At 45.4% G+C, this 27,837-nt stretch overlaps 1 long non-coding RNA gene and 1 other non-coding gene across 2 annotated transcripts; both read left to right on the forward strand.

Annotated features, from left to right (window-relative positions):
• The first annotated feature begins 7,157 nt into the window (after nucleotides 1-7,157).
• Nucleotides 7,158-27,199, forward strand: LOC111092563. The gene is made up of 4 exons (XR_005379195.1): nucleotides 7,158-7,271; nucleotides 13,761-13,995; nucleotides 16,298-16,345; nucleotides 26,698-27,199. It is a non-coding gene; the product is annotated as an uncharacterized LOC111092563 (long non-coding RNA).
• On the forward strand, nucleotides 13,328-13,434 carry LOC119866268. The gene has a single exon (XR_005379590.1). It is a non-coding gene; the product is annotated as a U6 spliceosomal RNA (small nuclear RNA).
• Nucleotides 27,200-27,837: the final 638 nt, after the last annotated feature.

The raw sequence follows: 27,837 nt of genomic DNA on the forward strand, positions 1-27,837 counted from the left end.
CCTGTGGATTTCTACTACACTCAGATTAAAAGCCAAATTACTGAGGGGGGCACTTGACGGGATGAGCCCTGGGTGTTATGCTATATATTGGCAAATTGAACTCCAATAAAAAATATATACAAAAAAAGGGCAAAGCCAAATTATTCATGACCTACCAGGTCTCCATGACTTGTACCACCCACCCACCCTCCCCATTACCCACCTATCTCCTCCTCTCTTAGTTTTCTCTACTCCAGCCGCACTGGCCTCCATGCTCTGCTCTAGGTAAACTCCTGCCTCAGGACCTTTATGCATGATGTTCCTTCTCCTTGAAACAGTTACATATCCACTTGGCTCTCTCCCTCTAAGTTTTTACTCACATGTCATGTTCTCTGTCCATGTTCATCAAATGGCAACTGTTGTTTACCACTGTCACTTATTTTCTTCTTTGGCACTTTTCACTCTCTCACATTCTATATATATGTTACCTGTCTTTCTTGTTTATTGTGTATACCACCCCCACAACTGGATTTTTGCTGTTTTGTTTATTGGCACATTCTCAGTGCTCTAAAGAATCCCTGGCACATAGAAGATGTTGGTTACATATTTGTTGAATAGACACAGGAAGTATGGAAGCAGCTCTGTGAGAGTTTCCGACCTGCTCTTGGAGGGGAATTCAGCACAGCTGTGAGAGTTTGTGCAAACTCATTTCATCCCTAGGGTTGCCCTGGCTGGAACTCCCATAAGAGTTAATATGCTGCCCGTGCCCTTAGGAAATGTCCTGAACTTTCCATGCAAGCTGTGGACTTGGCTCTGGGGGACTTCTTGTCCTGCTTAGGAAAACCTGAGGGCAAGGGAGGGAAAAAGTGAACACTTCACACATTTCATCTTCAAAGCACTTAATAAACGCTCAAGTAATTAATTCCCCTGGCTCTCTGGGAAGTGGATTTTATGGTCTCTGCTCTGGCAGTAGGGAAAGGAGTGTGCTGAGAAGTTCCGTCATTTTCCCAGGCCCGTGGAGGGAGCCACAAGTGCTGCCAGAATTGCGTTGGCATGCTCTGAGTTTCTGGCCGGGAGGCCTCCTCTTTCCCTGCTGATGTGCAGGGGATGGAAGCAGACGGGAAGTGATGGTGCCGCCATCTTGGTTGATGGCTTTCTGCCATTTTCAGAGGACTTTGGGAGCAGGGTGCTTGAAAGCTGCAAAAAAGTGGGAACCTCCCCGGACTCTCTTTCATCCTGATGTTTCAGGTCTTAGCTGAGGCTTCGATGTACTAAAAAAACCCATGGACATGAGCTCATTCCCAATGCAGGCCATGGCAAAATAGAAAGTAGCTAAAGGACTGGCTTTTGTTGTGCCTGGCTAATCAGAGTCCTGCCATAGTCCTCACTCCTCTGCTCCAGGCTGTTCCTCTCGTCCTTCTCCAGCAACATTTACCTATCTAGAGGCTCCTGGGTGGTTCAGTGGTCAAGCATCTGCCTTTGGCTGGGTGGTGATCCCAGGGTCCTGGGATCAAGTCCTGCTCCTTGGGGAGCCTGCTTCTCCTTCTGCCTATGTCTCCATCTCTCCCTGTGTCTCTCATGAATAAATGAATAAAATATTTTTAAAAACTTACTTATCTGATCTCCCATGCTGTCAGTGATCTACTCACTTGGAGAAAGGCCAGCAAAGAGGATAACTACTTTACATTAATGATATTGAGGTGCGCTGCAAGGAATTAACATTCTTACCAGTGAATTGGCTCCCTGCCAGTACTGCTCTATAGGCCTTGCACTGAAAGTTGGAAGACTTGAGTTTTAGGTTCTTCTACTTACTTGCCATGTATCAAGTTAGGTCTTGGTTATCCCTGTATGTTGGATAAAAATAAGGACAACAGCATACATAAATACTGGGTATCAGATGCTGTTCTATGAGCTCTAACTATATCATCTTATTTGAACTTCACCGTTCTGTGAGGCAGGAATTACTTTTCTTCCAATTTTATAGGTAAGGAAATTGAATACAGAGACATTAGATGACTGGTCTGAGTCCCAGAGGTGGCTCTAAGGGTCAGGAGTTTCAGAATCTAGGCAGTCTGGCTCCAGAGTCTGGGCTTATGACCACTAGAGTGGATGGGTTGGCTTGAACCAGGCATGGGAGGAGAATTCAATGCAAAGGAAAAATCTAGTGTCATTTGTATTGAAATAACCCTTCCAAGGGGCATCTTGTGGCTGCCATTGGCTCAGGTCATGATCCCAGGGTCCTGGGATGGAACCCTTCATTGGGCTCCCTGCTCAATGGGGAGATTGCTTCTCCCTCTCTCCCTGCCTGCCATTTCCCCTGCTTGTTCTCTCTCACTCTCTCTCGAGTAAATAAATAAAATCTTAACAAAAAAAGAAATAACCCTTCCTCCAAAAACAGTGATAAAAGCTGAACAGAAAACCACGCAACAGCTATTTATTGGAATCAGAGTGCATCCACACAGAATGTGAAGGCATATGATACAAGGAGGAAGGGAAGCACCCTGAGATCTTCACCTTTCTTGCAGCCATTTCTCTAAAGACTTAGGCTGATCCATGGTGCCAGGGAATAGAAAGTGAGCACAAAGTGGCCATCTGTCTGGCAGGGCTGGGGATACAAGGGGTTGGACTCTGGGGCTTCCAAAGTGGCTGGGACTTGAGAGACATGTTGTGGAAAGGAGGGAACCACAGAGATGTGAGCCCAAAGATACATGTGCAGTTCCTCTTTGAGGTACTTGCTGACTCCCAAGCTGTGGATACATGGAGCAAGACTTCCAGAAACTCAGGAGGTGGGAGCATGTAAGAGGCTGAAGATCTGAGCTTAGGGGAGCAGTAAGCATTGTATTTTGGGGAGGCAGAGGCTGGAGTTCAGTGTCTGCCATTGAAAGAGACCTTCATGAAGTAGGAGTAAGTACTACATATTCAGGGTAAGAGCAAGGCTGCATTAGACAGGCCTGACAAAGCCCGAACCCAGCTCTCAAAAGAACCAGGGTCTTACACCTCTGGTCTATCTGCCTTCAACATTCTCTGAAGGAAGCTAACACCAGTCAGAGCCTCAACCATATTTCACACACAGTGTCTGACATATAACCCCAAATTAAGAAGTATCCTAAATAATGACCAAATGACCAAAATCAAGAGGAATAAAACCCAGCCTCTCCACACATACAAACATACAGAGAGTTGAGATAATGCAGTGGTCAGAATGGCAAACAAATGCATATACCTAACATGGGGAAATTGTGCAGCAGAGACTTCATTAGTTAGTATATTTAGTAACATACTGAAGTATGCTGGAGTTAAAGAGAAATGTATTAAAAAAGAATCAGAGGGAAATTACAGACCTGAAAAATAAATCTCTGAAATAATAATTGCAGAGATGGTTCTTATAGCTGATTAGATGCAGCAGGAGAGAAGATTAGTGAATTAGAGCAAAAGCTCAGTGGAAAACAAATATGCAGGCTGGGAGCAGAGAGGGAGACTGATGAATAACAGAAGAGAGTGTAAGACACATAGTGACACAGTGAATAGATCTAAGATACGTACAATTGGAATATCAGAAAAGAGACAGAATGGGGCAGAAGCAACATTTGAAGGAATACTGTATTTTCCAAAGCTGAGAAGGACATAAAGCTCCTTTGAGAAGCTCTGAAGCCAGAGCTTATGAAATACAAGAAGCCACATTAGGTACACCAGAGCGAAACCCCTTTGCCTTTATCTTAAAGGCAGTCAGGAAATAAAAGCCACAGTACCTCGAAAGTGATAGCGATGAGGCTCATGGCTGATTTTTTCAAGGACACAAAAGCCGACCCTGATCAATTGTTAGTGGGGATTCTCAGTGATGCACTGCAAAAGGTACCAGGCTGAGGTTGAGCTCCTCTGAGCAGCACATGCTGATAGATGAGCACTGTCTGCCATGTGCATGAAAGGGAGAGTGGCAGTACCCGTGCCACCTGCTGGCTCTGGATATGATGCCTGTTAAGAATCCTTTGCTGAGGATAACCATAGAGTCCCTACTCGTTACAAATCGCTTTTCTGGTACTAGAAGGAATATAGAGATTTAAATAAGCTTCCAGCTACTGGACGGAAGCAAACCCAAGAAACAGAAGTTTGGGCTATATAGATAGCTTTCAGTTCATATCCTAGTAAATTCTGTTATTTACTAGCTGTGTGACCTTGAGCCTGTCCCTTTAGCTGCTAGAACATCAGTTTCTTCCATTGTAAAGTAGGTTCAATGACAGTACTTAATTCACAATGCTGTTGGAGTTTTGAATGAATGAATGAATGAATGAATGAATGAAAAGCATAAAACATAGTGTCTGAAACACAGTAGGTCCTTAAAACCAGTAGCTGTTTTTCTTACTTTCTACACAGGGGCTGTGAGTCCCTGGCTGGCTGCTGAGTTCTGCTCATGCAAGGAACATTTTTAACCCCTCTTAATCAACAGTTGTTAAGCTCCTACTTTGTTGGAGGAAACATGTCAGGTGATGGGGATCACAAAACAGGTGCAGTTCTTGAAATGCCTAGTTCTTACCATTGAATGGACTTTGCGAATGATGAAGAGGTGTTTGAGTGTTTTCCTCTGACTCCTGGAGCTTGCTTCTAAAGAGTCTATGGCACGTCCTGGGGGAGAGACATTCACAGGGACTGTGGCCACATGTGTCCCAAGCTTCTTTCATCCAGGATGCACTAGTGGCTCTTTTAGGATCCAGGATTCTTCATGCCTGAAACCCATTTGGGTTATCACCCAAGAGAGTTTCAGTTCATTCCTATCCCTGTCTATGCCATACCTACTTCGGCTGCTTGTGCTGTCGCCGTTCACAATTTTATTTTCCACCTTACAGGTAAAATATTCACTTAAGAGATTGAAGCATAGTTTCCCAAGGGTCCTGGCAAGTTTGTTGGCAAACAGAAAATTTGATCCTGTCCTCAGAGCAGAAGGAGAAAATGCCCCGATGCTTGGTTACTTAGAGAAAGAATCCTAATATAGATAAGCAAGGGGTGGCTTTGGGTCAAATCCTGGCTCTGCTAATGGCCAAGTAACAGTTGGAAAGGTCAGTGTATTGGGCTTTGCCAGTTTTTCCTCTCTATGAAATTGGGTTAATAATGCAATGTCATCATGAGAACTATCAAAGATGCACATTGATTGCTTAGCACAGCTCGAGGCCATATTTTTGTTATTAGTCAACTTTGTACATTTGGTGATGCGGGAGTCCCTGCTTCTAGAAGGCCTTCCCCCTCATATGCTCTTACCAAAACATGTATTCACTCCTGGCCTTGTAGGGACTTGATGTAAACTACCCACTTTCCTGTGAACAGAAAATGCTAATACAGCGTTTTGGCCCTGAGAGCTGGTTCTGTTGAGAGTAGTAAATTTGTTGTGGTTGAGCCCCTAGAATTGTTTGGGAGGACTGAAAGGTCTTTGGGGGAACCAGTGGGGAGAGGCTGGGCAGACCTCAGAATGTAGCAATGGGAAAGATACACCAGCAATTTGCAGCATCCAGCTGAACCTGGGTGAACTCAGCTCCTGAGGGGTCAAGATGTCCAGGAGAATGGTTCCTTGACCCTTTGGGGGCTGGGGTTAACCTCTGTGCTTGCAACTGTTACACAAGCCCGAGATGGCCAGGTCTCCAACAAAAATTTGTGACCTCTCACTGTTCCCTTAGTGAGGATTTGTCTCTTGGAGGTGACCACACAGGTAGAGACACTTGTTCCTGGCCCCTCTGGGGCCATGTGACTGGTTCTGCCCATATAGTATGAGCAGATGTGCATCACTCCTGGGCCAAAGACTTTTTAAAAAGCAGTGGGACTTCACCATGTTCTCCTTCCCTGTGTGGTGATTGGCTGCAGAGGACTCTGAGGTCCCCAGGGGAATGGAGGTAGACCTCCAGGGTGTAATGTGTCCTGGTCTCTGAGTCATCAGGGGGAGGAATATCCAGTGCACAGAAAAAATAAATTTCCATTGTGTTTAGTCACTAAGGTTTTTGACTTTGTTACATAAACAGCTAGTGTTGCTCTGATGCACCAAGTTAGGTGTCATTAAATTCAACAGCTACTTAACCCTCTTGCTCTCTGAGACTCTGGGCCTCTGGAATGGCGGTTCGAGTGCCCCCCCCCTCCCCAAGCCCCCCATACTCCATCAGCTGTATTGTGACTCTTTAAATTGGAATGAGTAAAAATGCTGGGTATGCCAGGTGTTGGTGAAGACATGGAGAAGCCAGAACGCTCGTACGCTGCTGTAGGGAAGGTAAAGTGGTACAGCTTCTTTGCAAAACAAGCTGGCAGTTTCTCAAAGAGAAACATGCATTTATATTATGATCCAGTCATTCTGCTCCAGTCTTTATGCATGAGAGATGAAGGCATATGTGCAAACAAAGATTTGTACACGGGTGTTCACAGCAGCTTTACTACTAGTCACACACTGGACACTGATTTTCCAGTATTCCCTGAGGCCCTGCTTTAATGTCCTTCCCACGGTTTCCATGAGATGTCCTAGAAATACCCTTCGCTTTAGGCTGTGCTTTGCATGAAATCCTTTAGAAAAATCTTGCATCTGGCTGTTCCTCTCCATTTCCATCTTGAACTCTGACTCTAGTCCAAGCCACTGGCATTTCACAAAGACAGTGACCACAACCTCCCCTCTGGTCTTCTTGCCCTTCCATCTTTCCTCCTCTACCTTCCTTTCTCCACACAGTGGCCAGAGAAGCCTCTTTAAAAACAGGTCCAATCCTATCCTTCCAGTTGCTTCCCAATATACTTAACATAAAATCCAAAGTCCTCACCGTGAACCTCACAGAGTTGGATAATCTGACCATTGACTCCTTGGCTCCTTCCACTCTTTCCTTGACCACTGGTTTCAGCCACTTGTCTCCTTACTGTTTCTCAAAGATGCCAGAATCCTCTCTTACTTATTGAAACCATGTACTTGCCCTTCTCTTTCTTCCTAACATGGTTCCTTCAGGATTTGCATGTGGCTTCTTGATGGTCTCTGCTCAGATGTCACCTCCCCAAAGAGGTCATCTCTGGACACCTCCATAAAATAACCTTCCACCCACCTTCCTTTCTCTAATTTTCTTCATAGCATCTATTACTATCTAGAGTTACTCCATTATTTTTCTATTATTGTGTAAAATATTATCACTAACTTAGTGACTTAAAATAATACATGTTTATTGTCTCATAGCATCTGTGAGTCATGAGTCTGGGCACCACTTAGCTGAGTCCTCTGTTTGGGGTCTAAAGGGCTGCAATCAAGATGCTGGCTGGGATGTGCTCTCACCTGGTGGCTTGACTGGGTAAGGATCCATTTCCAGGCTCACCAATGTCATTGGAATAATCCATGGCCTTGTAGTCATGGGAGTGAGGACCTTGGCTCCTTGGTCAATGTCAACTGGGGGCCACTCTCAGCTCCTAGAGATTCTTAGAGGCTGCTTAGAGCACAACATGGCTGCTAAGTTCATAAGTCCAGCAAAGAGGGTCTTTAGAAAGAGTTGGCCAGCAAGAGGGAATCTTACATATGGTCACAAAAATGACATCCCACCACTGCTGTCATACTGTATTGGTTAGAAACAAGTCATAAGTCCCACTCATACTAAAGTGGGGCATAGATTACACAAATCTGGGAATGCCAGGAGGCCAGAATCATGGAAGGGGTACTGTAGAGTCTCTCCATCACAATTGTATTCTATATTTCTTTATTGGTTAGCTTATCATCCATCTCCCTCACCAAACCATAGCCTCTAAGGATACAGAACCTTACTTGGTCTTGTTTGTAACTATAGCCCCAGCTATAGGAGAATCATGGACACACAATAGATGTTTAAAACATATTTCTTGAATAGATAAATTAAAGTTATTTTAATTGAGCTAGTTGAGTGAATTTTTGTGCCTTTCCTTTAAATGAACAAAATGCCATGCTGAAACATTGCTTTGAGGTTTAAAATGAGATATCAGTGAAAGTGTTCTGTAAACCATAAAATATTCTGTAAGAGCTAAGTACTATCCTTACTATGGTCTTGCCAGTTTATCTCCTTGGAAAATAATTTTTTTAAAAGATTCTATTTATTTATTCATGAGAGACACACAGAGAGAGGCAGAGACATAGGCATAAGGAGAAGTAGGCTCCCTGTGGTGGGCCTGGCATGGGACTTGATCCCAGGACCCTGGGATCACATCCTGAGTCAAAGGCAGATGCTCAACCACTGAGCCACCCGGGCACCCCAGAAATTAAATTTTTAAAATTAGTGTTGTCCACTAATTATTTCTCATTCTGTCCCTTGTTGGTCACATGGGATGGATTCCCAGTCTCTTAAAGTGGTCACAGATCTTGTGTTGGCCTTTGAAAAGCAAGTCAATGTGATTTGTGTCACTTGCGGATGGAAGATTTGAGAGCTAGCAAGCATGATGACTTTCTCCGTTCCCCTTTGCCATGGTGACCTGCGATGTATTTGGTAGTGACTTCTTTCTTACTTTTCATCTCAGCCTGGGTCCCTGAGAGTGATACCATGATACCAAGCAGAGCTCCCAGCTGATTCCCAGAGAAAACACAGATAACGTAGGAAAGAAACCATCGATGATTCAATCCTCAGGGATTTGGGGTTGTTTGTTACTGCAGCATAATCTGGCCCATCCTGACTGATGCAGTAACCAACCTTCCTCAGATGATCAGCTCCTTCCTGCTATTCACACTAGAACACACCAATTAACTTGGGAGAAAAAAAAGCCACATTCTGTCTTTGTGAGTATGAGTTTGCTTTGATCATGGTATCTTAACATGTGTGGTCAGTTACATGGCCTCTCAATGTAGATCGGTTTTATTACTCTGAATGGCTGCCTATCCTTTTGTTCCTACCACCTTCCCAAAGTCAATTTCAGGTGTCTTCATGAAGGTCACATTAATCCTCTTGCTTCCAACCCTGGAGCCTGCTACTTGCATATGCCGAGGAGCTCCCTTGAATTTGTCACCCCGCACCCCCCCCCACCCCCGCCTCAAGGTTTTATTTATTTATCTGAGAGAGAAAGAGAAAGTGTGTACATGAGCAGGGGGAGGGGCAGAGGGAGAGGGAGAAGCAGACTTCCCGCTGAGCAGGGAGCCCCATATGGGGCTCAATCCCAGGACCTTGGGATCACTACCTGTGTAGATGCTTCACCGACTGAGCCACCCAGGCGCCCCCTCGCCCCCCGGAATTTCGATGCTTAAAGCAGTTCCAAAGGACATCCTGCATGTACCTAACAGAATTTCTCAGGCATCACTTAGTATTTTAAGACTATCCCAGACACCTCACATTTTTCAGCTAAAGCTCTGGTTGTTCAACAAATGGAACATAATACTGTTTAAACAGAGTGGTGGCCTGGGAGACCAGACCCTGCAAACCTCAGATAACTACTATTTCCCCCAATCCTGTATCAAGGGAACTTGTAGGAGACTCACCACCATGATTTTATTGGACCTGCAACTTCTGAGTCCCTCCCCTTTCTCCTGTCACTGTCTCCTCATGCTAATTCCTGTCTTGATGAAGCCACGCCAACCAACCAGTTCTCTTAACAGATTGCAGTTTTCCACGAAACCTGTCTTGGGAGAAGTCAACCCCAAAGTCATCTGAAAGCACATGATGGGGGCTGGCCTGGGGGTAAGAGTGACCCTTTCTCACTGTGGCCTTTGTGATGAATACACCAGATTCATAAATTCACATAGGCCTTATCCACACATCCATTTTCATATCAATGGAAAATGCTTTCCAGATGTGTGTTAGAGGTGCTAGGCTTCGCTCTGCTGACTTTTTATTTTCTGCTAGGTCTCTGCCCGGCCCGGCACACAGCCCATTGTTTTTATATCAAAAAGATGGGTCGTACCTGCTTCATAACCCGGAGGAATTCACAGCAACCTGAAGGAACTGAAAGAATGTGGTTTCCAGATCCGATTAGAGAGATGGGACTGGGTCCCCAGGGTTCTCAGGCTCAGCTGCCCCAGCCTACAATGTCATTCATTGTCTTGTGGGCTAAATGAGTCAGGTTTCTAACCCCCACCTTCCATCGCCTTGTGCATGGCCCTGGAGCATACCCAGAAGGGAGTTGACCACTAAGCTATCTCTGTTGGCTTTGGGTCTTCTGCTGTTTCTGCAGATGTTCTTTGTGGGGGCACAGAGAAGGGATCCCAGGCTTGAGTCTTTCTTGGGGAAGCCCAAATACTCCCCTCATTTGAAGAACCTTTACTTTTTGCTCATGGGTGGCGGAGAACTCTGGAACATGAGCTTTAAAATCAGAACCCTGGCCTGCTCATTTACTAGGCTGTGTGACCTTGGGCAAGCCCCTTGATCTTTCTGAGCCTCTGATGGCTCATCTGGATGTTGTAGATTTTAATCTTTCATATCTCTTCGATTATCATGAAGTTGAAAGGAGACAATGCATGCAAAACTCTTATCATAGAGTCTTTTTTTTTTTTTAGATAGTATTTATTTATTCCTGAGAGACACAGAGAGAAGCAGAGACATAGACGGAGGGAGAAGCAGGCTCCCCACAGGGACCCCAATGTAGGACTTGTTCCCCGGACCGGGATTACGCCCTGAGCCAAAGGCAGACGCTCGACTGCTGAGCCGCCCAGGCGTCCCAGAGTCTTTAATAAATAGTAGCTAATATCATTATCACTTGTGCTACTACTGTTATAATAATTTAACCTAAGCTTGAACCCACACTGATTTTCCCATGGTGTTCCACTGGTTTGTAAAGGAGTGTGAACAAAATGCCTTCCAGAAGTCCTCCCTGGCCCCACCTTAAAGTTTCTCTTGATACATCCCTGTTGGGCGCATCTCTCAGAGCCTTGGGAACAAGCATTATGGCCTAATATTTGGGAGCCACATCAATGACTTTGAACTCTAGGTAATTTTTTTTTCTTTTCTATTTTGAAGGACCATGCTGATTAGGGGCAGAGTCAGATCAGAGATTTAAAGTAAAGTCCTGAGCTCTGGAGCCAAAGCTGGCTAAAGTTTTTCTTTGATGTGTGCCTTCCTCTTTGTTCAGGGAGGATTTCCACTGGGCACATAGTAGGCACTCAGTTAACATATGTTGAGTGAGTGGCTAGAAAAGGGGCTTAGCGAGGAAGCAATAATGTGATAATGACATTCGTATTGACTATTTTCTGGGTGCTGAGGGACTCTATGCCAGGCAGCAGGCTAGTGTATGTGAGATTTTTCATTTACTACTCATGGAATATTCTGTGAGGGAGATACTACAAAGCTCTTTAGGGAGATAAGGATATTGAGATTTAGCCTGAGACTCCATTCTGGTGAAGTGTAGAGCTGGATTTGGGCCCAGGGAACCTGAGGAAAGAGTTCTTGCACTTGCCTGCCAGGTCATAGGCCTGTCTGACTCAATTGTTCAAATGTTCACATTTTGAGTTGGTTTCATGTGCAAGTCCCCAGGGAGCTGCCCTACCCACTTTCACTTTGGGATGACATGGGTGGGAGCATGAAGCTGGAACAGAATGTTTCGATCCTCTTCTTTAAAGAAAGACAATGTGGGGATCCCTGGGTGGCTCAGCAGTTTGGCACCTGCCTTTGGTCCGGGGCGTGATCCTGGAGTCCCGGGATCGAGTCCCGTGTCGGGCTCCCGGCATGGAGCCTGCTTCTCCCTCCTCCTGTGTCTCTGCCTCTCTCTCTCTCTGTGTGTCTATCATGAATCAATCAATCAATCAATCTTTAAAAAAGAATAAAGAAAGACAATGCATTACTAAATAGATTATGTCCATGAACAGATTCCATAGACCAAGCTCATACGGAATTAGTTCCTGGACACTTTTACAAAGGACAAGATAGACCTTTACAAATCCTCTAATGATTTCATCACTGTTAAACAATTATAGATATTATAGCTCTGTATTTCTGAATACAAAGAGGAAAAGTCTACAAAGGACATAGCCACATATTTAAGAGATAATTAAATTTTGTGCCTATCATTTTAGCTTAAAGCTTTATTATTCTTATTTCAAGTTTATGGTTTTTTTTTTTTTAAGATTTTATTTATTTATTTGACAGAGAGAGCATGAGCAGTGGGGGAGCAGCAGAGGGAGAGGAAGAAGCAGGCTCCCCACTGAGCAAAGAGCCTGATGTGGGGCTCTATCCCAAGACCCTGGGATCATGACCTGAGTTGAAGGCAGACACTTAACCTACTGAGCCACCCAGGTGCCCCTACTTATGTTTTTTTTTATCAGAAAGTATAAAAGCATATACAGTGAAGACTCCCTCCTTCCCCAGTCCAGAGGCATCTACTTTTTCTCCTGGGGAGCAACCAAGGCTTTCAATTTCTTGCCTGCCTCTATAGAAAGAGTCAATTATCAGAGGCTTCAATTAGGTTGGACAGAACTTTCCTTTGGATGGGTCCCTGGTTTGTATCTGTTGCTTGAGTTTCTGACAACAAGCTTGGTGTAAAGAAAATTAAAGGCAATAAAAACAATTATTAAAGGACACAAGTACTTTCCGTCCAGCAGGTCTCATGTCTCAGCTGCAGAAGCAAATGCTGAGGACTGTTTCTCCTCCCACTGGGACAGCTGGCTGTGTTCCCTGGTCCTCCAGGCACTGCAACAGTTGATCTCCAACTCCAAATCATGAGAGGCCTTTGATCTCTGGTCCCAGGCCTTTGATTGGTCTCCATGGCAACCACCATGCCCCTGGCCCCCTGTGGTGGAGAATGCACCCCATTGTTCCATCCTCCCCACCTTCCTCCACCTTAATTACCTGTGCCCATTCGGGATGGTTCCACCTCAGGCTTCTGTTTGCTTTGACGAGCCAGGAAGACATGTTCCTCAGCGGCTTCATTTTCTTTCTCTACCTGTCCTCTCTGGCTACATGATGCCTCCATTGCTCCTGTGGGCCTGGGTTCACCCTCAGTTATCCGCAGGACTAAGTCCTAGGGACTCTGTTCAGGGAGTCACCTTGCATTTTAAAGCCTTGGGTGTCTCATCTGTACAATGGAGATAAAAGTGGTCTGAGGGCTGAAAACTAAACACCTTCAAAGCACAGTGGCTGGCATATAAGTAATTGATAAAGGTGATGTGTCTTTATTAAAGGAGAACACCTTAGGGGCTCTAAATTTGGTGATTGGGGTTGGCTGCTCACTGGTAATTGAACTTGTACTGTCAACCTTGGACTGTTTGTCAGGGGTGTCTGGGTGGCTCAGTCAGTTAAGTGTCTGCCTTTGACTCAGGTCATGATCCCAGGGTTCTGGGATTCAGCTCCACATTGAGGCTCTCCACTCAGCGGGGAGTCTGCTTCTCCCTCTTCCTCTGCCCCTCCACCCGACTCATGCACACACTCTCTCTCTTTCAAATGAATAAATAAAATCTTAAAAAAAATCTTGGGTGCTTGCTTTGGCAGCACAGATACTAATATTGGAATGATGCAGAGAAGATTAGCATGGCCCCTGTGCAAGGATGACATGGAAATTCGTGAAGCGTTCCATATTTTTATTTTTTTATTTAAAGCCACAGCGAGATGCCCATACATACCTATCAGCAAAGATAAAATAAAAAATGGTGAAAATGCCAAATGCTAGGAAGGATGTGGGGAAACCACATTCTCATACTTTAGTGGGAGTATAAAATGATAGACCTTGGGCATTAGCTTAGAAAATAATGTCTGAAAAATAAAACAGAACAAAACTAAGCATAAAAAAAATCTTGGACTGTCATATCTCTATCTATCTATCTATCTATCTATCTATCTATCTATCTATCTATCTATCTATTTATCATCTATTTATACCAGGCCTCCCCCTGCCACTTCAATCCACAGTTTTACTTTCTACAATTCAGTACCTGCAGTCAACCATGGTCTGGAAGTAGATGACCCTCCTGACTATCTTCAGAAGGTTAATAGCAGCCTGATGCTACATCACATATCTACATCACCCACCTCGCTTCCTCTCATCATGTAGGCATTTTATCATCTGACGTCATCACCAGAAGGATGAGTGCAGTACAAGAAGATGTATTGAGAGAGAGAGAGACCACATTCACCTGTTATTATAGTATGTTGTTATCATTGTTCTATTTTATTATTAGTAGTAGTTGCTAATCTTTCACTGTGCCTAATTTATAAATGAAAATTTATCCTAGATTTGTATGCATAGGGAAAAATAGTGTCTATAGGATTTGGTATTCCCCACAGGTTGAGGCATCCACTGGCAATCTTGGAATGTTTCCCCTATGGATAAGGGGGGGATTATTGTTTTATTTCCTGTGTTCTAGCTTGTTGGGTGGCCTTTCTATGTAACACACCATTGGCTGTTCATCTCTAGCGAGCTCATCCTATTATGCTTCTTCTTACCTCTGAGCCTCTGAATGTTCTGTTCCCATCACCTTGAATGTCCCTTCCCGCCCTTCCGCCTGCCCCTTGGTTAACTCTACTTGTAGGCCCTTTGGGTCTTAGCTGAGATGTCATGCTCTCTAGGTTGTTACTTGACTCACCAGGATATCTACCTTAGCAGTTCCTATAACTTGGTATTTATCACAATGCATCCCAATTATCCATTTTCTTACCTGTAACCCCTTCCCGTCTGTGAGCCCCTGGAGAGCTGGGCCCGTGTTCTCTTCAGTGTTTAATTCCTGTGCTGAACATCTGATCTGGAAGTTCTCAGGAGATATGTGGATACGTTCAGTTAACAAATATTTATTGAGTCACTACTATGTGTCAGACCTTATAGTCACCAACAAAACAAGAGGAACCTTACCCTCAGGGAATTTGCAGTCTCATAATATGGGTGCATAAATGGACATTGGCTCTGGAGAGCTGGTCCATCAGTGATATGGAACCTGTTGTAGTTGTTGGGCACACTTTGCCCATCTCTGTACATCTGTACTTGTTCTTCCCACTGCCTGGGCAGCCAGTCTCCTGTGTCTGCTTAGCTCCCATACCAGAGCTAGGGCAACATATCACTGTGGCAAGTCATTATGTTTGTGATTCCCTTTGCTTTGAAAATTCCATCAAAACAGGGTCTTGGGACACTTGGGTGGCTCAGTGATTGAGCATCTGCCTTTGGCTCAGGTCATGATCCTGGGGTCCTGGGTTGAGTTCTGTATCAGGCTCCCTGCAGGGAGCCTGCTTTTCCCTCTGCCTGTGTCTCTGCCTCTCTCTCGGTGTCTCTCATAAATAAATAAATAAAAATCTTAAAAAAAAAAAACAAGGTCTTGAGCATGTAGGCACCAACTGGAAGATGGGCTCCCTGTGAACTGGGAGACTCTCATGTCCCCTTGGCAGCTCTAGGACCCAGGTCAGGGCTTGGCACCCAGAAGACCCTTGCCTTAGGCAGACACATGCCTAAGAGTGAGTGGCATCATATTCTCACTCTTTCTTCTGGCCAGGGAAGGATTTAGTTTTTAAGAGGCTCTTGGACATTTCTGGTCTTATCCTTGGCTTGATGATATGATTAACTCTAAGAAACTGGGGGTTGGGATGCTGGCCGGGAGGTGCTGGGATTATCCAGAACCATGTTTTTTTTTTTTTTTTTTCAGAACCATGTTTCTATAGAAGTGCCAAGGTTCCTTTCCCACATAGAGAGTGTTTTAAATTAGGTTTTGTTGAAAACAAACATTTACGCTATAGATAGATACACAACTGCAAATTTTTTTGGAGGGGAAAAAGGATTTATCTGAGACTTAAGAGGAGGTGAGGATGGGTGTCATATAGGGAAGCAGAATAGAAAGACAAAAATTGGCATGCTGCTTTCGTCCCGGCAGGGTTTGGGAAGACCCTGTCTATGTCAACAATACTTTGCATAGTTGCATTTGGTGAAACCCTAGCAGGCTGCCTGGCTTTGTCTCTGTTTCTACAGAGAGATTGTTTCTGAAAGGAGGGCACTCTTTTTTTTAAAAAAGTTTTTATTTATTTATTTGAGAGAGAGAGAGAGAGAGAGAGCAGGAGAGAGAGGGAGAGAGAATCTGAAGCAGATTTTGCACTGAGCGCAGAGCCTGCCATGGTGCTCCATCCCATGACCGTGAGATCATGACCTGAGCTGAAACCGAGTCAGACCTTAACCAACTGAGCCCCCCACAGGCGCCCCTGGAAGGAGGGCATTCTGCCTGGAATCCAGAACTCCTGACTCCCGTTCCAGTGCTCTTTTCTTTACCCCATGAAGTCTCTTGACCCAAAGGTGTTATTCTAGACATTGCTCTTTTTTTTTTTTTTTTTGAGTCAGAGATGGTCTTGCCACTTCTAATGGTGAGAAACAAAGCTTTCTGAGAGCCTCTGATAAGCTTACTGGACTCCTCTTGTGCCCTCTCTAAAATGTAAGTTTAGTGCAGAGATTGCTGACCCCACTCATTCTCTTCTAGGGCTGGATGGGGAGCAGAAATGAAGGAAGCTGATCAAGGATGTAACAGGTAGGTGGGGGTGTCCTGGCAGGAAACAGATGATACTCTCCAACTAGGCCTTTTGCTCTAGGGGCAGTTTGCAGATGTCTGAGAAGATGTAGGGAAACTGGGGTGGGAAGACGGAAGCCAAGAGGAATAGTGTGGCATCTGACGCTAGTAACATGTAGGAGCACTCATCTCTCTTAGGTTGGAAGACACGTAGCTGAAGACAGCAGGGCTCTGGAGAGGGGTTGGATAGGAATGCTGACCTTGGGTGGAGGGACTCAGCCAGCCTGCAAGGACCCAGTGACCCTATAGGGAGGGGGCTGGGGAATGTATACCCTGGATTCACTTCCACTCACATTTGCTCCCTGTGTCCTGTTGACCAACCAACATGATGCCGAAGAAGGCATCCATACAGTTCCATAAGGATCAGTCTCATGGGCAGAGAGTAGGGTGGGGAAGAGGGGAGGGTGGGTCTGCAGGGACACATAGACAATGTCTAAGGTGGTACATAGGCCAGGCTTCATTTCCATGGGGAAATATATCCTATGTTCCCTGGACAGGATGGCCCTCTTGGTTGACCTTAATTTCTCTGCATCTTATTTTCCCATTCTCTAAAACGGGCATGACAACAACAAAAATAATTATAATAAAATGTCACCCACTTACCAACTGTCAAGAGCTGTTGTGAGGATTAAATGAATTAATCCATGTAATACACTTCGAATATCCCAAGTGTTAGCTTTCATTTCATTTTTACACCATCATGATCCTTTGTTTAACAGCCATGGGGGAGAAAAAAAAAGATGAAAAACAGCCATGAGTGCAAGACTATTCTACTGTCCCTTTAATTCTTCTGTGAATAAAACAATAGTGAGATGTCAATGATAGAGGGCAACTGACCTTGAGACACATACAGGGAGACAATAGGGAGTGGTGGGGACTGTGGCAAACACAGAGTCTTGTCTCAAGGGACCATCTGCCATGCAGCTCTAGCAGATTATGACCGTGTAGGAATGTAGGCAGCGGCGCCAAGACTTTTAAGTTTTCAAGAAAAGCTGAAAAATTAGAATTTTTATGTGAAAGCTTCTGATTTTTAAATGCTGGCAAATGGTTTCAAATTTTCAAAAATACATCATTTGAGCCAACACTTTGTGAGCCAAGCAAAACAGGTCTTGGGGCTGGATCCAACTCCCATGTAGCTAGCCGGTTGTGATCTTTGGTTGAGCTTGTGCCTGCTGACCAGAGGAGGCTTTTGGCTTTTTCAGGAAGACAGAACATGACCTTGGCTCCTGGCAGAGACTTCTGTAGTGAGGCCTCAGCTGAGACAGCAGACATAAGACAAAGCATCCTTGACCTAAAATACAAGAGTTGGAAGAAAGCACAGGAAGGGGATGATGTTTAGCAGCCAAAGAGCAGGGGTGGGTGACAGTGGACTTTCTCCTTAAAGGGAAATGCAGGTGGGATATTATAGGAAGCCAGGACAGTTCTCATATCGCATTCGTGAATCAGAGGTAGCCAGAGTCCTAGTTATATCTGCACGACTCCATGAACTGATTTTCTTTTTGTCCAGAGTTATTTTAAAATTCTTTTGGGGGGTAAGGAGAGATAAAACCCTACTTTGGGATATTACGTGAATTTGAGAAATTAACAGCAGCCTGCATCCCATGATGCTTCTTGTCGGGAGACATCGGGCTGCGGGCAAGGTTACCACATGCTCCGGGGCTGTCCCCCTAACACACCCCTGGAGTGGCTTCGAGCCCCCCCTCTGCTTCTTTCCCTTGGGGTGGGGGGAATACAAATGCCGATTAGAATCCCCCATCTTTGGAGACAGACCGGAGCACACGATCATGTGTAGACATCCTCTCCGTGCACACACATCTGTTATACACATTGCCACGGTGTCCTCTGGTTGTTCAACAATGAGCAGAATTATTTCCTCTTATTACTTCCCATGTTGCCTCAAAACCGCACTCGGAAAAAGAAAACCACCGGCGGGGGGTGGGGGGTGCTCGGCCAATCCCACTGCCAGGCAGGCTCAGTTTTTTTGCACATAGGAGTTGGGGGGTGGGGGTCAAGGGGGAGGCAGTGGGCCACGTCTAAGGAAGGGAGCATAGCCACTATCTTTTGTGTGGGTCTCTGTGTGTGTGGGTCCGCACATGTGTCTGTAGAAATGTCTGTGTCTGTCTGATGGTCTGTGTCTTGTCACTCTGTGTGCTGTGTGTCAGCTGTTGAAATGTATTGCACTTTGTCATTATTTCTCAGTGTTATTGTGATATTATTGACATGTAACATAGATACGTTTAGGGGGTACGATGTGATGATTCAATTCATGTCTATATGGCACAACAGTGACCACAATAAGGCTAGTTCACACCGTCATCCCCTTGCATGATGACCTTTTCTGCTGTAAGGTGGTCACATTTAAGACCTGCTCTCTTACTGACTTTCTTTCTTTTTTTTTTTTTAAGATTTTATTTATTTATTCATGAGAGACACACACACACACACCTAGAGGCAGAGACACAGGCAGAGGGAGAAGCAGGTACCCTGCAGGGAGCCCAACACGGAACTCGATCCCAAGACCTTGGGGTCACGACCTGAGCTGAAGGCAGACGCCCAACCACTGAGCCACCCAGTGCCCCTCTCTTACCAGCTTTCAAGTTTACCATGCAGTATTGCTAATTCGTCACCAAGTTGCTGATCTGATCCTCAGAACTGATTTCTGTTGTAGCTGGGAGTTTGTGGTCTTCCACTAACCTCTCCCCGTTGCCTCCACCCATTAGCAGCAGGCAACCTCCATTCTCTTCTTTCTGCGAGTCTGGCTTTTTTTAGATTCCCCTTCTAAGTGAGAACATGCATTATTTGTCTTTCTCTGCCTGACTTACTTTGCTTAGCATAATGCCCTCAACGTTCATCTGTGTCGTTGCAAAAGACAGATTTCCTGCTTTTAATTGCTGAGCAATATTCCATTGTATGTATATACCACATTTTCTTTATCCATTCATCTGTTGATGAATGTGTGTCCGTTTTAAATAGCACCCATTTACCAAATGCGAATAATATACCAGACCCCATACTAAACGCTTTAGCACACACAGGCTTTTCTATTTAAGCTCTAAGGCAACCGCATAGCGGAGACCAGAATCTTAGTTTTGCAGATGACTACTCGGAGGTTTGCTTGTCCATTCATCCGCTCACTCAAAGATCCGTTTGGCACCTGAGTGCTGGGTGCTGTCCCAAGCTTCGGGCTATGGCAGTTTCAGAGACAAGGCTCCAGACAGCCGGGACCTCACCTCTGAATGAGGAGAGGCATGTTCTAGACAAGTAAACAGCAATAAAAAAATACGTGTTTTTTTCAGAGCTTGTAACTGGCTGTGGTGTGTTCAGAGAACTTGGTAAGGATGAGGAATTGTTGGCCCAGTCCCTCAGCTGGAGTTCAGGCGACCTGGGCAGGTACCGGGAGTGGCTTAACCCCTTTGCAAAGGGCACATCTTTGCCAGGCAGAGAGGGGTCTGGGATTAAATGCCCTTTTGGAAAGTTGCCTTCATGGTTTGCTGGTTGGAAGGCTGTACCCTTCAGAACTGGGGTCTTGAGAACATTGCCTGGCTCCAGATGGCCGAGGAGAATAAACTGGTGAGACCCACTCTGTGCCTTTGTCTACAAGGGTGGTGCTTGTGTGTTTCCGGGGAGGCACAGACCTCTCTGTTTCTGTCCTGGATTCAATCAGGGGGCCACTGTGGGAAGGCACAGGGTCTGGCACCACACTCGCTGGAGTCGCAGCCCTGGCTCAGCCCTTCCCGGTCGTGTGATCTTGGGGCGAAGTGATCCAAGAATTGGACTCGAGGTGGGTAGGGGGACAGGCTGGAACAGGAAGGCCTGGAAGGGAGGAGGGCTTGTTTTTCAGTTGAGTCCTGTTGAACAGAGCACTGAGCTCTCTTGGGGCTGGTTCACACCTCAGAAGTTCCTTGCCACGGCGGAAAGGCAGTTTTGTGTTTCAATAGCAAGCAGCTAGTATTACACGCTGGGGGCTAGACACACATTCCTTTCTATGGGCTGTATTCCTCTGAGGAATATGGCCTTTTTCCCCATGGAGAAACTGAGGCTCAGAAAGGCTAGGATGTCTAGTCAAGGCCATACAGCTAGGAAATCGTAGAAGTGGGATGCAAAGAGTCTCTCTGGCTTTGAGGACGATACCTGTCACCACTACAATTTCACTGTCGCAAGCGCCTGGAGACCGAGGGGATGAGGAGGGGGCCAGGTATGAGCAGCAGTGATGGTGTGAAGGCTGGAACCGGAGATTGTGGCCTTGGGAGAGGGCCTCGCAGAGCTGAGTGTTCAGAGAAATGGAAAGATGTGCCTGTGCCATCGAAAGGAGACCAAGGCAGAGGGAGGGGTTTAGAGCTGCCCGGGTACTTCCTCAGCATACTGGAGGTTCTCACTGCCTCCCAGAAGGCCATGCAGCTCACTGTGATCCTATGCTCTCGTAGATTCGGGGATTCCAGAGCTGGGAGTAGAACATGGAGACTGGCTTGCCAGGGAGCCTCCATGAGTTCGGTATCATTTCCTCTCCCCAGAGAACAAAGCATGAGGAGGGTTTGCTTAGGCAGACACATCTGTATTCCCTGTGGAGCACCAGAAAACTAGGCACCATTTTTTTTGCCTGGCTCTAAAAGATGAGGAAAGGGCAACCCACTCCTTAGAACTATTCTAGGCTCTTGAGATAGTGAGCCTCCTGTCCCTGGAGGCATGTAAGCAGAGGCTGCACTATTTCATGAAAGGGGGTTTTCTGTTGGGGGAGAAGTTGGATTAGTTCCTGAAATTCTTTTCAATGCCTGATTCCAGGGCAAATCAACTGAGGCAGATGCAGCATCTACCACGTTCTCTAAGACTTGACCACCTAAGAATCATTTGGTGGGGTGTTTATGGTTTTATTCCCCCCTTGAGTCTGAAAAATGCCTTCCTTTTTTGGGTCTCAACTCAGGCACAGAGGCCAACATATTCCATCAGTGGGGCATTTGATTTACACATGGTTAAATCCTGCTCTGCTGCTCACCAGCTGAGTGGCTTTGAGCGCATGACTAAGGCTCCCTGAACCTCGGTGTTCCCATCTGTAAAGTAGGGCAAATACTAGAACTGACCCAACAGTGTTGGTAACGATGGTTGAATGAGATGCATGTGGTAAATAAAGGATCCCTTTATTAATATTACTTCATTATTATTCATTCAATGGCTATTAACTGAAGACCAACTAATTGTCAAACCTGTGGAGTTGTGAGCCATATGCAGAGAGATGAAAGATCTATCCACTGTGACCAGAAAACCTTATTTTCCTACTCAGAAGGGCACTGATGGGGATGGAGGAAATGCAAGGCAACACACACACACACACACACACACACACACACACAGACACACATCCCTCCTCTTGATTTTCAAAAAAATCTTCCCACGAGGTCACATTTGGATGAAATCCAAGCCTCGGGTGATGCTCGGGCCTTGATTTTTATCAGAATCGGCCTTTCCCAACCAGACTGCACATGCTATTGATATATAATATAGCGTTATTTATTACTTGCTGAATACCCGCAGTCTGTTCAGCCCTTTACAAGAGATAAAGGAGATAAGCCCTGGTCCCCGAGGGCTTTGTGATTGGGTTACTCCCGGTGCCCCAGCTGAGAGCGAGTTAGGATGCTCACGGCACGTTAACTCAAAACGCGTTGCTCCTTCCCATAAAGAAGACGATCGTGAGAGGCTGACTTGCCATCTTCGCAGTTTTGCTCAACTCAGAGAGAACACGATAGCAGCTGATGCGATTAAAAATTCATTTCAAAAAGAAGAGCTCTTTCTAAACTCAAAACCATGAAACTGAGCAGGTTTGGATTTCCTGTCTTCCCCTGTCAGTCTCTGGCTTAAAAAAATGTTGCCGTCCAAATCATTTCCCCCTGCGGGGCTTTGTAAGGGGGACTGATGGCCTTTTGGAGGCAGAGAAACAGATGGATGCCCTTGTGCCTGGAAGTTGGGCACAGCTAGGAAATGATGCTTTTCCAACGTTCTGGCAGCCTGCACGCCGACGTCCCAGCGAAACCCGGTGCTCTCAGGCCCTCCTTGCTTGGAGAAGTCTCGATGGTCCATCGGTAGGAAGACGCTGGTTCAGCACCGTTCTGCTTCAAGAAAGGAGACAGAGCCCACAGACCCAGAGGAAGAAGTATCCGGATGTTTGCTAGCAAGGTAGTGAACTTGGGCCCCGGTCGGCCAGTTCTGTCCGGAGCTGCAGGGAAACCGAACAGGGTAAAAGCACAGATGAGTTCATCTGAAATGGGAGCCTCCCTTCTTGCCGAGACCATCTGATCCCACACCTGGGATGGAAGCTTGGGAGTTACCCTGGACTCTCCATCCCTGCTTCTTCCCTGTCCATTCTCTATTCTGGGCCATTCTGCAGTCCATTCTGCTGACGCCTGGTTCAGACCAGCATTCTCTTTCATCCAGAAGACATCCAAAGGCAACTTCTTCCCTATATTCTTTTCTGCTGCTTTGTTTTCTGTTAGATTCTATTTTTATCATTCATTCATTCATTCACAGTACAAGTCTTACTCTAGTTTGACACATACACACAGCAAAGTGCATGATGGTGAAGGGCATAGCTCCATGATGTTTCCACAAAATGAAACCAGGGTGTAAGCAATGCCCAGAAACACAACATTGCCAGCTTCCTGGGACCCCCCCTGGTTGCCCCTATCAGCCATCACCTTCTCCCACTTGAGGGCAACCACTCTCCTGGCTTCTTACACACAGACAGGGCTTTACCCGGTTCTGAAGTGTCTATAAAATGGAATTCTCCAAGATGTAGAATCAGTTCTGCCGAAATGCTGGTTTTGAAAATGCACGTTTGTTCTGGGATTGATGTGTTAGGGAATAATGTGAACAGAAGGCAAATTTCTCATTGGCCTGTGCACTAGATAAATGTAGAGAACTGCAGCCTGCTGGAAAGAACTACGAGGAATCCACAAAATGTATGTCTCAAGCATCTGCCCCCTACCCGTCCAACACCTGGTTTCCCATTCTCAGACAAGCCCCTGCTGCCACTCCACTAGAACTCACAAGCTCCAACCCTTCTCATGCCACTTCCATGAGCAAGCTGCAAGACTTTTCCAGAGTAGCACGTTTTTATAAGCTTAAGTGTTTAAAGTGCATAAAAATGTGCTACCATTTTTATTAGTTTTAGATTTTTTTAAAGAGTTTATTTATTCACGGGAAACATGGAGACAGAGAGAGGCAGAGACAAAGGAGAGGTAGGAGCACGCTCCCTGCGGGGAGCCTGACGTGGGTCTCAATCCCAGGACCCCAGGATCATGACCTGAGCCAAAGGCAGATGCTCAACTGCTGAGCCACCCGGGTGCCCCAGTTTTTAATTTTTTAAAATATGTCACCACAAGAATATTTGAGTGTTGTGCTCTAACATCATTTCCCCTATAAGCCCTGTGGTGCTTACTGAGCAACGTTGCACGGGGCAGTAATCTCTGGATATGGGTATGTCATATCATGGGAGAACCAACCACACTCTTTGGTGTCTGGTGTCTTTCCTTTGGCCCATCTCATATTTGTGACATTCATCAAAGTTACTGCACATGGCTGTGGACCAGTCATTCTCAATGCTGTATTTTACAACACTATATCTGTATAACACTGTTTACCCATCCTACTATGTCTGGACATTTAGATTACTTCCAATTTTTGGTGATTTCAAATAGGGCAACTATGGATGATGGGCATGTGTCTTTTGGTGAACATGTGCTTGTGTTTCTCTTGGGCACACACCCAGGAGTAGAAGTGTTAGCTCTCTGGGTAGGAGTGTATGCAGCTTCATTAGAAACTCCCAAACAGTTTCCAAAGTGGTTGTACCAATTTGTTCCCCGCCCCCCCCCAAAGTTAATGAGATGTCCTGGATGGTTGTTTATTTTTTGCCAACCGTGATGTCATAAAAAATAAATATTTGGTCCCTGTCCCTGGTTCCTGGCACACAGCTCCTAAAACCCTTGAAATGTCTGGGATAGTGATTGTCTTTCTAATGAGATGACTGATGGCTAGAGGTCCCTAGGTAGCTTCAGAATGGGGGATGGTCACCAGAAAGACCAAGGTATGATTTAGGGTTGGGCATTGACCTCTGGGGAAGGCAAAGAGGCTGGAGATTGAATGAATCACTCTTGGCCAGTGGTTTAATCAATCATGCCTTCATGATGAGATCTCTATAAAAATCCCTAACCTATAGGATTTCAAGAGCTTCTGGATTGGTGACCATATGGGGATGCTAGGAAGGGTGGCATACCTGGAAAGGGCATGTACCTGGATCACCACTCCAAATCTTGTCTTAGGCATCTCTCCCATTTACTGCTCCTGAGTTGTGTCCTTTGTAATAAACCAGTAAACAGAATTAAACTGTTTTCTGGAGTTCTTTGAGTGAATCTAGTAACTAGTGAGCCTGGGGGATGGGGAGGGGGAGCTCCCGATTTATAGCAAAGTTGGACAGAGGTGTGGGTACCTTGGGGACCTAATACTTGTGACTGGTCAGAGGGTCCTCCTGAGGGGCTGAGTCCTTAAACCTGTGGAGTATGGCACTAGCCCCAGGTAGTTAGTGTCAGAATTGAAATCAATGGTACAACACCGAGTCGACATCCAGAGATTTGGAGAATTGGTTGATGTGAGGAAATACTATCCCACACTTGGTGTCGGAAATATGAGTCAACACAGTGCACCAACTCTTGATGTTACTGGATTTTATTTTTTATTCTAGCCACTCAGATGAATGACTGACCTCTTCTCTTGAGCCCTCTGATACCCTTACCCTGCCCTATAGCCAGAATGAAATTAAAATATGCACCTGTAATCATGTCACTTCCTTATAAAAAGCCCCCAATCACTCTGTGTTGCCTTTATGGTAAAGTACAGAACCCCAAGGAGCCCCTGACTTCAGCCTCCTACCAATTCAGCTTTTATAACTTTCTTCATGCTTACTTTACTCCATCCTATTTAGATTCCTTTAAATTCTCTTTTTTTTTTTTTTAATTTATGATAAACACACAGTGAGAGAGAGAGAGAGGCAGAGACATAGGCAGAGGGAGAAGCAGGCTCCATGCACTGGGAGCCCGACATGGGATTCGATCCCGGGTCCCCAGGATCGCGCCCTGGGCCAAAGGCAGGTGCCAAACCGCTGCGCCACCCAGGGATCCCTCCTTTAAATTCTTTGAGCATGCTTTGCTCTGGCTTGTAACTCATCTTTGAAATGATGTACCCCTGGGTGCCTGGGTGGCTCAGTTGGTTAAGCATCTGCCTTTGGCTCAGGTCATAGTCCCAGGGTCCTGGGGTTGAGTCTCACACTGGGCTCCCTGCTCAATGGGGAATCTGCTTCTCCCTCTCCTGCTTCTCCTCCCCTTACTTGTGCTCTCTCTCTCTCTCTCTCTCTAGTTCTGTCTCTCAAATAAATTAATAAAATCTTAAAAAAATGAAATGATGTACCCCTTGCCTGGAATACTCCAAGTCAGTCTTGCTCCTTTTTTCATAATGAACTTCTGAGATCATCTTTCATGGATCATGTCAATAAAGCATCCCTTGAGCAGGAACTAACTGACCTCTCACGTGAGCTTACATCAGGGGGTCACCAAACAATAGCCTTTGTGCCAAATCCTGTCCACCCTCTGCTTTTGTAAATAAAGTTTTATTGGAACACAACTATGCCCATCCACCATATGGTCCTTATGGTTGTTTTTGTGATATAATGGCAGAGTCGAGTAGTTGAGACAGAGATCATGGAAAGACCACACAAAACTTAAAAAATTGATTATCTGGCCCTTTTTTTTTTTTAAGATTTTATTTATTTATTCATGAGAGACACACAGAGAGAGAGACAGAGACACAGGCAGAGGGAGAAGCAGGCTCCATGCCCTGAGCCTGATGTGGGACTCAATCCCGGGACTCCAGGATCATGCCCTGGGCTGAAGGCAGGCACTCAACCACTGAGCCACCCAGGGGTCCCTATCTGGCCCTTTGAAGACAAAGTTTGTCAACCCCTGGGTTGGATCCCCCAGTTTATATGCTCCAGTAGCACCCTGTACTTGAGAAAATGTTATTACACATGATTCTGTTTAATGTTGCAAACGGGGACTTGCCTTGTTCTCTGCTATAACCTTGTCTGACAAGCTTGATAATCATATAATAAGTTTATAGATCAATGAATTAATAAACTACTATGAATTCCTAAAGCAGATGTGGCTAGTTGCCTTTACAAAATCCTTTCTCTTCTGTTTCTGTAGAGATGGACCCCCAATTTTATGTAAATAGCAATGCACCAATTAAAAACCTATATTTCTGAACTTCCCTTGCAGCTAAATATGTTCATATGACTACATTTTGACCATTGGCTGACAAGTGGAAATGTGCATGGTGCCTTGGAAACACTGATGAAGAAAACTGATTCAGCTGCTAAGCATACCTTTTTGTCTTCCCCTGACTCATTTCTGCACTGCAGTCTGGAATATTGATGTAATGGTTGGAGCTCCAGCAGCTGCCTTAAACTATGAGGTAACTCAGAGCCAGAGGAGAAAGATAGAAACGGCTTGCCTCTGCCTTCCTGAAAACTTGGTGCGACTGCCATATTGGGCCAGAGTGTCCACTTCAGGGATTCTTTTATGAGAGAAAGAGTGACGTCTGAAGTATTTAAGCCAGTGTAGTGGGCTTTAAATACCTAACCAATATAAATTGGAATCTTGGGGCCCCTGGGTGGCTCAGTCGATTAAGCATCTGCCTTAGGCTCAGGTCATGATCCCAGAGTCCTGGGATCGAGCACTGTTGAGTCCCTGCTGAGCAGAAGACTGCTTCTGTCGCTCTGTCCCTCCCCTCGCTTGTTTTCTCTCTCTGTCTCTTGCTCGCTCGCTCTCACTCTCGCTCTCTCTTGCTCTTGCTCACTGTCTCAAATAAATAAATAAAATCTTAAAAAAATAAGTTGGTATCTTATTTCTTTTGATTTATTTCCCTTTCTCTCCCCACCACTTGGATTTCTCTTTTTTCGTAAGACAAATCTAAACATGTCCTTCCTTTTGTGATAATTTTTCCAGACTTTCATCTTGGTCTGACGCTGCATTTGAGCGCTGATGTTGCAATGCACCTCTGTCTGATAAACCGCCTGCGGGTCACCTTTATTTTCTTAATCTTGCTCAAGCGTCCAGCTTTTGACACCTGGCCGCTACCTTTCTTCCAGAACACTCAGAGCTTGGAGAAAGGAGCATTGCTAATGTCTTTGAGATAGGAACCACCCCCCCTTTCACCTTTAGTTGTTCACTTATGAGAGAGAAACTTACTAGCCTCTACTAAGTGCCAGGCATTATGCCAAGCACAGCCCTCAAGTGGTTTCCATTCTAATATGCCAGATGGACAGCAGCCACTTCTTTTGCTTAAAACAAAACAAAACCCTATTTACCCATCTGTCATCTCAATCCCCAATTTTCTATCTATCTATACATCTGTCT

The sequence above is a fragment of the Canis lupus genome, chromosome 26 (assembly GCF_011100685.1).
Source record: "Canis lupus familiaris isolate Mischka breed German Shepherd chromosome 26, alternate assembly UU_Cfam_GSD_1.0, whole genome shotgun sequence".
Classification (NCBI taxonomy): Eukaryota; Metazoa; Chordata; class Mammalia; order Carnivora; family Canidae; genus Canis; species Canis lupus.